Source organism: Ictidomys tridecemlineatus, chromosome 4, assembly GCF_052094955.1.
Source record: "Ictidomys tridecemlineatus isolate mIctTri1 chromosome 4, mIctTri1.hap1, whole genome shotgun sequence".
NCBI lineage: Eukaryota > Metazoa > Chordata > Mammalia > Rodentia > Sciuridae > Ictidomys > Ictidomys tridecemlineatus.
Window position 1 is genome coordinate 203,274,503 of NC_135480.1, and position 11,958 is coordinate 203,286,460.

General features: G+C 44.8%; 1 long non-coding RNA gene across 3 annotated transcripts; it reads left to right on the top strand.

Annotated features, from left to right (window-relative positions):
- Positions 1-1,431: 1,431 nt before the first annotated feature.
- Positions 1,432-11,442, top strand: LOC144377373 (uncharacterized). 3 transcript variants are annotated; one of them, XR_013438334.1, is made up of 3 exons: positions 1,432-2,038; positions 2,235-2,399; positions 2,834-11,442. It is a non-coding gene; the product is annotated as an uncharacterized LOC144377373 (long non-coding RNA). The 3 variants fall into 3 exon arrangements; XR_013438333.1 differs by having other exon boundaries at positions 1,432-1,708; positions 1,867-2,399; XR_013438332.1 differs by having other exon boundaries at positions 1,432-2,399.
- The last annotated feature ends 516 nt before the right edge of the window (positions 11,443-11,958 follow it).

The following is an 11,958-nucleotide window of genomic DNA, read 5'->3' on the forward strand; positions in this document are numbered from 1 at the left end:
AGCCTCTACCTTGGGATCAACTTTGGCCCCTTGCTCCTGATTCCTCTGAGCAGAGGGCTTTGAATCCTTCCAGGGATCCCCTTATTCCCAAAGCCAGGAACTCTGAGCAAGAGCAAAGCCCCTCCTTACCTTTAACTGCCTCAGCCTCTCCTGTTCATCACAGAATCCCAAAGGGTCTCAGTGGAGTAATAATTCTAGTGGCTTATACTTAGAGTACATTCTCTGATCTCTGTGACAGGCCTGAACCTGGTGTTTGGCCTGAATATCACACACATTCCTAATGGCAGCCCTAAGAGCTAAGAAGAATTATCCCCATTTTCCAAATGAGACAAACAAAGCCCAGAGAGGTTTGGTCACTTTCCCAAGGAAACACAGCTATGAAGCAGACTCATAGGTTAGGGTTAGAGATTCAAAAAAATAGGCAATAATTTCTGAACTTCAGTATAACAATAATATGAAAGGGTTAGTGGGTTTTATTGTTGTTGCTGTTGTTCAACTGCTGTTTTGTTTGTTTGTTGTGGTACTGGGGTTGAACCCAGGGCTGCATGCATGCTAAGCACATGCTCTGAGCTATATCCTCAGCCCTTTTTATACTGGAGATTGAACTTGGGGGCACTTAATCACTGATCCATATCTCCTGTCACTTTTTAAAAGTTTGGTCTCACTAAATTGCCCAGTCTGGCCTTGAATTTGTGATCCTCCTACCTCAGTCCCCTCGTCCCCAGTAGCTGGGATTATAGGCTGCGCCATGGGCCCAGTTTGAGAGGGCTTTTAGAAATGAATAATTAGCCAGGCGCAGTGGCACACGCCACACAGAGGCTTAGGAGGTTGAGGCAGGAGGGTTGCAAGTTCAAAGCCAGCCTCAGCAATTTAGCAAGGCCCTAAGCACCTTCAGAGACTCTGTCTCAAAATGAAAAAGATCTGAGAATGAAGCACCTCTGGGTTCAATCCCCAGTAGCCCAGTTCCCCCGCTCCGCCCCCTTCCCCCCCAAAAAAAAACAGTTGCAGGGGTTGAGGTGCAGCTCCAAGGTAGAGGTAGAGCACGTGCTTAGTGAGGCCCTGGGTTTCATCCCTGGTACTGCAAGTAACAACAAAAATTTGGTCCCCAGCACTTAGGGATTCTGATTTTGCAGCCCCAGAAATGTATTTAACAGGTTCCCGGGAGTGTTCCTGGTGGTGATGGAACTGTTTTTAACCACCAGCATAATGGCCTTTGAGTCCGGCCTCAAACCCATCTGCCTGCAAGCACATCTAAGAGCCTCCTGACCGTAGAAGCCAGGGTGGCAGCTCTAGATCAAGCCCAGGTGTGCCCCAAGCCAACTGCCCCTCAGAACGGCTGGGCTCTGGCAGTTGGTGCTGCTCCCCTGCCCTCCTCCCGAGAGCCAGAAACCTGCTCGGCTGGTTTGCCAGGGAAGAGGCGGGGCCTGTTTTGCCATCTTCAGGTTCTTCTTGATTGGAATTTATCAAGAGCTGAGCCTTGGCCCTGGGCTCAGACTTGGCCCCGGAGTTGGAGGTTGGACCTTATGGAGACAGTTCAGGGCAGGAGGTCACTTTGACCTCAGCCAGTTTTGCAGATCCCAAGGGGGCTGGAAGGCCCCAGGACAGTCCCCACCCTGCTAATCACATCCTGGCCGCCCACCTGTGATGCTTGTCTCTCTTAGTCAACCTCGGCCACCCCCATGGCAGCCTGGCGGGGAGCTCCTGTGGTGTGAGTAATGACGGCCCCTCCCTCACCCAGCCCATCTCTGAACGAGTCCCAAGCTTCCTGCGGAGGCGAGGCGCTCCAGGGACCGATGAGATACCGCAGGAAACGGAGGCCTTGGTGATTGGGGAGTGGATATGGAGTGCTTGTTTTTTAATCTGTAGCCAAAGAGAAAGCTCAGCAGGCCGAGACATGTAGAGAAGGACACAGGCGGTTGGGCCAGTGGCTTCACATCACCAGGACCTGTTTCTTCATCTATAAAACAGGACAAATAGTGCCTGCCCTGCCCATGTCACAGAGGTCACCTTTATGAAAGTCAGCTTAATGATTGCCCAGGTACAGGTCTGTGCTGCTTCATATGTTCTAAGCATATTCCAGGCCCCGGGGCAATTAAAGTGGGACCTTGGTGAACCTCACCAACACCCCAGGTACCTGGGAGTACCCTGGCGGTGGGGAGAGAAGGAAGGTGCCGAGGGCTGGGGCCAGTGAAGCAGCAGCTGAGCGGGCTCAGCCTGGTTCATCCACTCCACAGGCGTCCGGTTCTGCTCTGAACTCCAGGGCGCAGAACTGGGCAAGACGAACCTCGCTCCTCGCTGCCTGTGTGGAGCTCACCTTCCAAGAAGAGATGAACAGTCCAGAAAAAAAAAAAAAAAAAAAAAAAGTCTTAGTTCAGACGGGATTCATGTCAGAAAGAAAAGTAAGTCAGGGAGGAGGAAAGACAAGAGCTGGCCAAATTCTGGCCTCCCCTGTTCCCCTAAATATACAGTGAATGAATTCAAATTTAGGTCCAGGGCTGGGGGGAAGGCTCAGGGTTGGAGAGCTTGCCTAACATTCTGAGTCCCTGGGTCCTACCCCCAGCACGGGGAGCTGAGGGACACATTTAGGTTGGGGGCCTAGGAAGGAGAGGCTTAAATAGGGTGGGCAGGTGTGGAGGGGGCGGAGACCTGTAGGAGGTGAGGGAGGGGCCTATGGGTACTTGGGAGGAGGCGTGTGAAGCAGGGGCGGGCGGGAGGAAGAAGCCCTTGGGGCTCACAGGTGACCCAGGAGACAAGATTGGCATAAACTTGCCCTCCCGAGAGGGAAGGGGCTTCAAGCAAAAAAGTGATCAAACCTGACTGTATTCTTTTTCAGTATTGGAGACTGAGTCCAGGGCCGTGCGCCTGCTGAGCTCTACCAACTGAGCCCCAGCCCCAGCCCCCTGATTGCATTTTTATAAGAGCCTCTGTCCCCTGGGTGGAGCCGGTGTAAGTGGAGACAAGGCCAGATGCTGGAAGCACAGGTGTTCTGATGGACTGACTGCAGGGTGGGGACCCTGCAATGATTTTGTCCTGAGCAAGGAGAAGAGCAGAGGCCGCCGAGCAGTTGGTGAGACCTGGAGCAGGCTGAGTTCAAGTTGCTCATTCCACGCGGGAGTGGAGATGTTAAGGTGATAGTTGGGAACAGAGTTCAGGGCAGAGGTCAGGTGGAGGTACAAATGTGGCACCATCAGTGCCATGTATCTAGGGCCCTGGAAACCATGGGCACACAGGGCTAGGTCACCAAGGGACTGGGTGTGAGCAGAGAAGGGAGAAAGGACCACAAAGAGGGTGGGGAAGAAGAGCTGCCGGCTGCGGGGAGATAGGCCTCTTTCTTTTCTTTTTTTGGCACTGGAGATTGAACCCAGGGGCGCTTAACCACTGAGCCACATCCCCAGCCCTTTGCATTTTTTTTGTTTTTAGACTGAGTCTTGCCAAGTTTCTGAGACTGGCCTCAAATTACCATCCCCCTGCTTCAGCCTCTCAAGTTGCTGGGATTCCAGGTGTGCACCACCACGCCTAGTTGTTTCTAAGATAGGGGATGTTGTATCATAGCATAGCATAGCATAGCATAGCATAGCATGTTTATATGCTGATGAAAATGATCAAGGAAAAGTGAGAAATTAGTGAAGCAAGGGGGAATTGCCAGAAATGAGACGGGATCTGGTGCACAAGAAGAAGGTGAGCCTAATGTCACAGCTCTGAGAGTGCACCCTGAGTAACAGGAGGAAACGCAATTTATGGACCTGGATATGGGGAGATAGAGGCACAGTTAATGGAGCTAGTCCAAGTCCTCTTCCAGTTGCTTCTACTTTCACCATGAAATGAGAGGCAATGTGAAGCATCCAAGAAAAAGAAGTTCTCGGGCTGGGGATATGGCCCAAGCGGTAGCGCGCTCGCCTGGCACGCGTGCGGCCCAGGTTCGATCAATACAAATAAAGATGTCATGTCTGCCGAAAACTAAACAATAAATATTAAAATTCTAAAAAAAATAAAAATAAATAAAGATGTAGCTCCATTGTCTTCTGGGTTATGTAGTTTTTTTTAAAAAAAAAAAGGAAAAGAAGTTCTCCAGCTTGTTCATAATCACTGAAAACAGACAACAAGCCCTTCAACTACTGAATGAATTGACAGTGGTGCATTCAGACAGTGGAATACTACATAGCAGTAAAAAAAGAACAAATTACTGACGTGTCGAATGTTGAGGAATCTCAGGTGCATGGTACTGAGAGAGGCAGGTCTCCAAATTTACGAACTATATGTTTCCATCTGCGTGACATTCTGGAAGAGAATGTTTTAGAGAAACAGAAAGCAAAGCAGGAGTTACCAGGGCTGGGGATGAGGCCTGTAATCCCTGTGATTTGGGAGGTTAAGGCAGGATTGCAAATTTAAGGGCAGATTTGGCAATTTAGTGAAACCTTGTCTCAAAATAAAAGAAAGACAAAGGCTGGGATTATAGCTCAGATGTAAAGTACCCTGGGGCTCAATCCCTAATACCAAAAAAAATATAAATAAAAAGACACTTCATGTTTTTCTTTCCTTTTTTTGGGGGGGGGCAGTGCTGGAGCTTCACCAAGCCAAGCTGAGGTTCATGAACCCAGGCCCTTCCAGGCCCTTCCAGACCAAACCCAAAGGGCAGCGCAGGACCTGGCCTCTCCTCCAGGTAACTGTGGCACTCAGGCAAACATGAAGGCCTGAGTTTATTAACAAGGTTTCTGGTACCCTTCAGAGCTCTTTAGTATACAGAAGGAACTATTTGCAGCTGGGAGCTGTGGAACATGCTGCAATCCCGGGACTCAGGAGGCTGAGGCAGGAAGTTGGCAAGTTTGAGGCCAGTCTCAAAAAGAAAATTATTTATTTCCTGTCTTTTATGCTTTTGGTGTTGATTTGTTCTTCTTTTTCTAGGGCTTTGAGATCTAATGTTAGATCATTTATTCATTGACTTTCTATTCTTTTAATGAAGGAGCTCAATGCAACGAACTTTCCTCTTAGCACTGCTTTCATAGTGTCCCAGAGATTTTGATATGTTGTATCACTATTCTTATTTACCTCCAAGTATTTTTTAATCTCATCTCTGATTTCTTCTGCTATCCATTCATCATTCAATAGCATGTTCTTTAGTCTCCAGGTGTTAAAGTAGCTTCTATTTTTAATGTTATCACTGATTTCTAATTTCATTCCATTATGGTTTGATAGAATGCAGGGTAGTATTTCTATTTTTTGTATTTGCTAAGAGTTGCTTTGGAGCATAAGGTATGGTCTATTTTAGAGAAGGATCCTTGTACTGCTGAGAAGAAAGTGTATTCACCCATTTATGGATAAAATATTCTATATATGTGTGTGTTAAGTCTAAATTAATGATTGTATTGTTTAGTTCTATAGTTTGTTTAGTTTTTGTTTGGAGGATCTATCCAGTAGTGAGAGAGGTGTGTAAAGTCACCCAGTATTATTGTGTTGTGGTATATTTGATTCTTAAAATTGAGACAGGTTTATATGATTACATAATGCTCCTTTGTTTGGGGTATAAATATTTATGATTGTTATTCCTTGTTGCTGCGTAATTCCCTTAAGCAGTCTGAAGTGTCCTTCTTTGTCCCTTATGATTAACTTTGGCTGGAAGTCCACTTTGTCTGATATGAGGATGGAAGCCATCCCCTGCTTGGGCCAGGTGTAGTGGCTCATGCCTGTAATCTCAGCAGCTCTGTACACTTAAGACAGGAGGATTATGAGTTCAAAGCCAGCCTCAGCAATAGCAAGGTGCTAAGCAACTCAGTGGGAACCTGTCCCTAAATAAAATATAAAATAGGGCTGGGAGTGGCTCAGTGGTTGAGTGTCCCCTGAGTTCAATGCCCCATACTAAAAGAAAAGTGCCCCTGCTTGTTTACACAGTCTGAGGATGTCTCTGCCTATGAGGCAAGTCTCCTGGAATCAGCATATTGTTGGTCTTGTTTTTAATCCAATCTGCCAGTCTATGTCATTTATTTATTTATTTATTGGTTGTTCAAAACATTACAAAGCTCATGACATATCATCTTTCATACATTTGATTCAAGTGGGTTATGAACTCCCATTTTTACCCCAAATACAAATTGCAGAATCACATCTGTTACACATCCACATTTTTTATGTCATTTAATTGATGAATTTAGGCCATTTACATTCAAGGTACTGAGGTATTGAGATGTGATTTGTATTCCCAGTCATTTTGGTTTATAATTTGAGTTAGTTTCTCCTTTGATTGAATAATCTTTTAGTATAGTTCCTCCCTTTGCTCTTTTTCATTTTATCTTCATGAAATATTTTGTTGAGAATGTTTTGTAGTGCAGGCTTTCTAGTTGTGAATTCTTTTAACTTTTATTGGTCATGGAATGTTTTTGTTTCATCTTCAAATCTGAAGCTTAATTTAGCTTAATATTAATTTTTAATATTATTCTTGGTTAGCATCCATTTTCTTTCAGAGGTTGGATATATTAGCTCAAGACCTCCTAGCTTTGAGCATCTGGATGAGTGAGATCTGTGTTGATTTCCCTGTAAATGTTACCTGTCATTTTTCCCTAGCAGACTTTAAAATTCTATACTTATTCTATATATTAGGCATTTTCATTTTAATGTGCTTGGTGTGGGTGTGTTGTAATTTTGCACATTTAGGGTCTTGTAAGCCTCTTATATTTGATTTCCCATGTCATTCTTTAGGTTTTGTAAATTTCCTTATATTAATTCATTGAAAAGATTGTGCATTCTTTTGGTTTGTATCTCTGTGCCTTCTTCTATCCCAATAAATCTTAAATTTAGTCTTTTCATGTTGTCCCATACTTCTTGGAAATTCTATCCATGGTTTCTTAACATCTTCTCTGTATGGTCAACTTTATTTTTTAAAAATATTTATTTTTTGGTTGTAGGTGGAAACAGTATCTTTATTTTTTATTTTTATGTGGTGATGAGGATTGAACCCAGTGCCTCACACATGGTAGGTGAGTGCTCTAAGCCAGTCCCTCAACTTTATTTTTACGATTATATATGTTGTCTTCATTGCCTGAGGTTCTGTCTTCCAAGTGGTCTAGTCTGTTGGTGATGCATAGCATTGAATTTTTAATTTGGTTTATTCATTCCTTCATTTCAAGAATTCCTGATTGATTTATTTTCAGACTCTTTATTGAAGTTTTTTTTTTCCTTGTAGTGGGCATTGAACCCAAGGGCACTTGACCACTGAACCACATCCTCAGTCCTTTTTTGTATTTTACTTAGAGACAGGGTCTGAGTTTCTTAAGTTCCTCACCAGTTGGATGAGGCTGGTGTTGAACTCGCAATCCTCCTGCTCAGCCTCCTGAGTCACTGGAATTACAGGTGTGAGCCACTGCACCCGCCTTACTGAAGTGATCTTTACTTCCTGAATTTTATCTCTGATTTCACTCCTTATATCATCCTTTACCTCACAGATCAGTTTAACTATGTACATTCTCTTTCTTTTAATTTTTATTTTTAGTTATAGTTGGACACCTTTATTTCACTTATTTATTTTTATGTAGTGCTGAGGATTGAACCCAGGGTCTCATGCATGCGAGGTGAGCACTCTTCTGCTGAGTCACAACCCCAGCCCTAACTATGAACATCCCAAACTCCTTCTCTGACATTTATTCCACTGTGGTGTCACTGGATTCTATTGGAACATTTTGGTTTTTCTGAGGTAATTTGCTCCCTTGTTTTTCATGCTGTTGTGTGTCTACCCATCTAGTAGTGTAGACCTGAGGTACTATAGTTTTTACCCTGTAGACTTAGATTATCCCTGAAAGTTTCCAGTACCTTGCCTTTAAGGGAAAATAATAACAACAACCAATGCAAAAATATACAGCCTTAAACCAAATAGCCTCTACTACAACATCTACAGTTCTGTCACAAAAAACAGAAATGATGTGCTCAGTTATTGCCTACAATAAAAGTGTGCAAAAGGGTTTACAATTTCAGATAGTGAACAAAGAAAGAACAGGAATGGTATAGGATGTGATGTTTATGAGGAAGGAAGAGAGAAGATAGAAATAAAAATTATAGGTAGAGTGAAAGAGGACTAATCAAGATAGATTGTTAGCAGAGAAAAGAGAGAAAGAGAAAATATAATAAATTTTTATATATAATAAATATTTAATTAAAAATTGAACGAGAAAGGTATAAATGGAAGAACACAAACAAAACTGAAATATACTATTCAGACATCCCAGTCTTCAATAAACTGATGCATAAAAAAACAGTTAGTTCCAAAAACGGTAGAAATGTGAAAAAAAAAAAAAAAGGAAAGCAACCGGATTCCAATGAAAAATTGAACAATTGTTTTCATTAGAGTTCAAAAGTTTTTCAGTTTCCCTTCTCAGCAGTTATGTGGGGTTGTCAGCTGTTCTGTGCAGGATGGATCAAGGCTGGGCTTCAGGACATTTGGGAGGGTGCTAAGACCTGCAGGTGGCCACATAGCTGCTGGCTGAACTCAGCAGATATGGTGGCTAAGCAGCATGTGGTACAAGTTGGGGCCTAGCCACGTCTGGGGCCCAGGTATTCTGTGAATTGCAGATCCAGGTCCTGTGCAAAAACCTGCGGGCAGGTGTGGGGACCTGTGGGCAACAGTGAAGGTGTGCACTAGACTGGGCAGGTCTGGTGGCTATTCACTGTTCTGTGTGTGAGGCAAGTTGACGCCTGCCCACTGGTGGGGACCCAGCTATTTCATGACAAGTGGATCAAGGCTGGCAGAGAAGATGGGAGCAATTGGGGGTCGGGGGGTGGGGGACTGAGGGAGGAGGAGGGGCCCTATTTGGTGCTAGACTGATGGGGGACCTGGTGGGGACCAGTAGATGCTGGACTGGGGAGGGAGGGAATTGGGGATCAGGCTGGTGCTGGCCCATGGCAGGCCCATGGAACCTGGTGGGTGCTGGACCGGCTGGCTGCAGAAGTTGAGGGTTCCAACTCCAACTTGTTACCTGTCCCTGTAACCTGTCCCTTCAGCCCTCAGGAGCCTCTGGGCTCAGGAAGCTGGGGACAGCCTCCTCTCTCCTACTCTCTAACCTGTGTTCCCCTGGTGAAATGAACCCAGTTTTTGACTTTCCACAGGTTTCCTAGGCTCAGACAGGCACAGACCCAGCTGCAAACTCTGGGATCTGGGTTTCCAGTTTCCTCAGCCTCCATCACCCTGCAGTCCCAAGATAGCCTTAACTCAAATTTTGAAGCTCCCTTTATAAATCTCACATTGCTTATCCATTTGGTACTTTAAAAAATTTATTTAGGGCTGGGGATGTGGCTCAAGCGGTAGCGCGCTTGCCTGGCATATGCAGGGCTCTGGGTTCAATCCTCAGCACCACATACAAATAGAATAAAGATGTTGTATCCACCGATAACTGAAAAATAAATATTTAAAAATTCTCTCTCTCTTTAAAAAAAATTATTTACTTATTTTTTGAGATGGGGTCTCACTGTGTTGCCCAGGTAGCTGGTCCGGAATTCCTAGGCTCAAGCAATCCTCCCATCTCAGCTTCTTGAGTGTTGGAATTACAAGCTGTGCCACTTCACCCAGCTTACTTGGTGCCTATTAACAATCATTGTTAAATTCTTGCGTTCTCGGGGTTAAAAACACTGGCTAAGGAAAACATTTTGCCATACCAATTGATTTGGGAAGGTTTTTCCCAAGAACAGGCTGCATGTAGACTGATATTTTGGACATAACTGAGGAGATGCTCCTCCTGAGATCAAGTACCTGCAGCCCATTTTATCATCTCTGCCAATATGGACTCCAGACAGGGTGATATAACAACCCCCTGAGTTCCAGGCACTAACAGATTAACAAAGTCCCTCCTCCCCACCCTGGTCTCCTTTCCAGTGCACCAGATCCACCTATCTAAGTATTGCTTGATTTTATTCTGAATTTTCTATATTTAGGAACACATATATGCCTCCTATATTACAGCCACATATAGATGGTATTGGATTGTGTATCCCCCATCCTACTTCAAAGCCTTAGTAGAAAAATCTGGCTGAGAGGATGTGTCTGCATGGGCTGGGCCAGGATCAAGATAAGGAGGCCATGATTAAGGAGAGCAGGCACTTGCTCATGGGGTCAGCCTAGCCAAGGGTCTGGGTGACCCATGGTTGGGCAGTGTCACCCCCAGGCACAGAAGCAGGAGTTGTGCAGGTTACATAGAAGTTAATCTCCTCTTCTGTCCTGGAGACAGAGGGAGTAACTGACCAGACAAACATCAAACTCACAGCACACATCAGAAGCCCAAGGTTAATGACAGCTCTTATTATTAATAACAATGCCATCACCCTTTCTTCTGGTGATTTGCTGACTGCCAAATCAGCCCTGGGGACAACTGACAATATATTTCCAACACTGGCTATTGGCCATTGGCCATTGGCCATTGGCCCGGCTTTTCAAGAAAATATGGGACAGTCACTAGTGTGAGATGACACAGAAAGGGCCCAAAGAGTCTGGCTAGTCTGAAGGAACAAATATTGGTCAGCCAGGTTCTGAACCCTGGGATGAGATTAAGTCAAATGAATAAAGGAGGAAACAGGTCCACGGGCCTAGTGGCTTCTGAGTCAGAGGCTGAGAGCTGGTGTCCCAGGCCTGTTGCAAGGGGTTCTGTGAGAATCCCCAATACTTACTTGTCTCTCAGGTATAAAGGCCTTCCAGGTGGTTCTTGTTCACAGATGATCAAGGTTATCAGTAGACAGTGCAGCTCCATTTGGTAAACCAGGCATACTTGGTGAGGTACATCCTGGCTCTGGCCCTCATCTCCTTCAGGTGGTTGTACAAGGAAGTTTTCCTGATCCTATTTAACACTGTTATCCTCCCTAGTCCCTACATTATTTGATGATGTATCTCTGGTCCATATGATGACAAACAGTAATTGCTAAATAAATATTTGTTGAATGATGTTTGTCAAAGTAAAACAACAACTAGCCGGGTGTAGCGGTACACGCCTATAATCCCAGCGACTTGGAAGGCTGAGGCAGGACCATCACAAGTTTAAAGCCAGTCTCAGCAACTTAGCAAGACCCTTTCTCATAATAAAACATAAAAAAGGGCTGGAGCTTCGGCTCAGTGGTTAAGCGTCCCTGGGTTTGAGACCCAGTACCAAACAACAACAACAACAACAGTAAAACAACACCACTATTTTTTGTTTGTTTGTCTTTTGCAGTATTGGAGGTTGGTGAAGGCTAGAGGTCAGGTTAAGCTATACATGTCAAGAGTTTTACCTTGTAGTCACAGGATGTTAGGCCAAATACAGAGGTTGAAAGTAAAGGGCTATGGGGCTGGGGATGTGGCTCAAGCGGTAGCGTGCTTGCCTGGCATGCGTGCGGCCCGGGTTCGATCCTCAGCACCACATACCAACAAAGATGTTGTGTCCACCGAGAACTAAAAAATAAATATTAAAAATTCTCTCTCTCTCTCTCTCTCTCTCCTCTCTCACTCTCTCTTAAAAAAAAAAAAAAAGAAAGTAAAGGGCTATATATATAGCCCAAGATAACACTGAATCTTGATTTGCACTATTCCATCTTTCCTCAGTCACCACATTTGGGTCAGTCAAGCTCAGTGTGAAGGATCTATACAGATGAGGCTTTCTTCAGAGAACTTCAGTTCACATGTTGAATAAAATGGCTGGAGCCCAGGCCTTTGGGAAAGTCATCTCATTGAGCAAATGGTAATTTGCTCAATGGGAAGGGATAATCCAAGGAGGGAAGAGGCCAGGGCTTAGGTAGAGCTAAATGCTTTCTCAAAAAAGCCCTCTCCCTCTGGCCCCTGCCATGGAGTCCGGAGGAAAGAGTGCCCAGGCGTGATGGGCAGGTATAGAGATATGGTCATGCCTGTTGCTAAAGGAAAGATGCAAACTGCAGGGCTGAGGATGTAGCTCAGGGTCAGAGGACTTGCCCAGCATGTATGAGGCCTTGGGTTCAATCCCCACTTGGTTAACATATCAACTG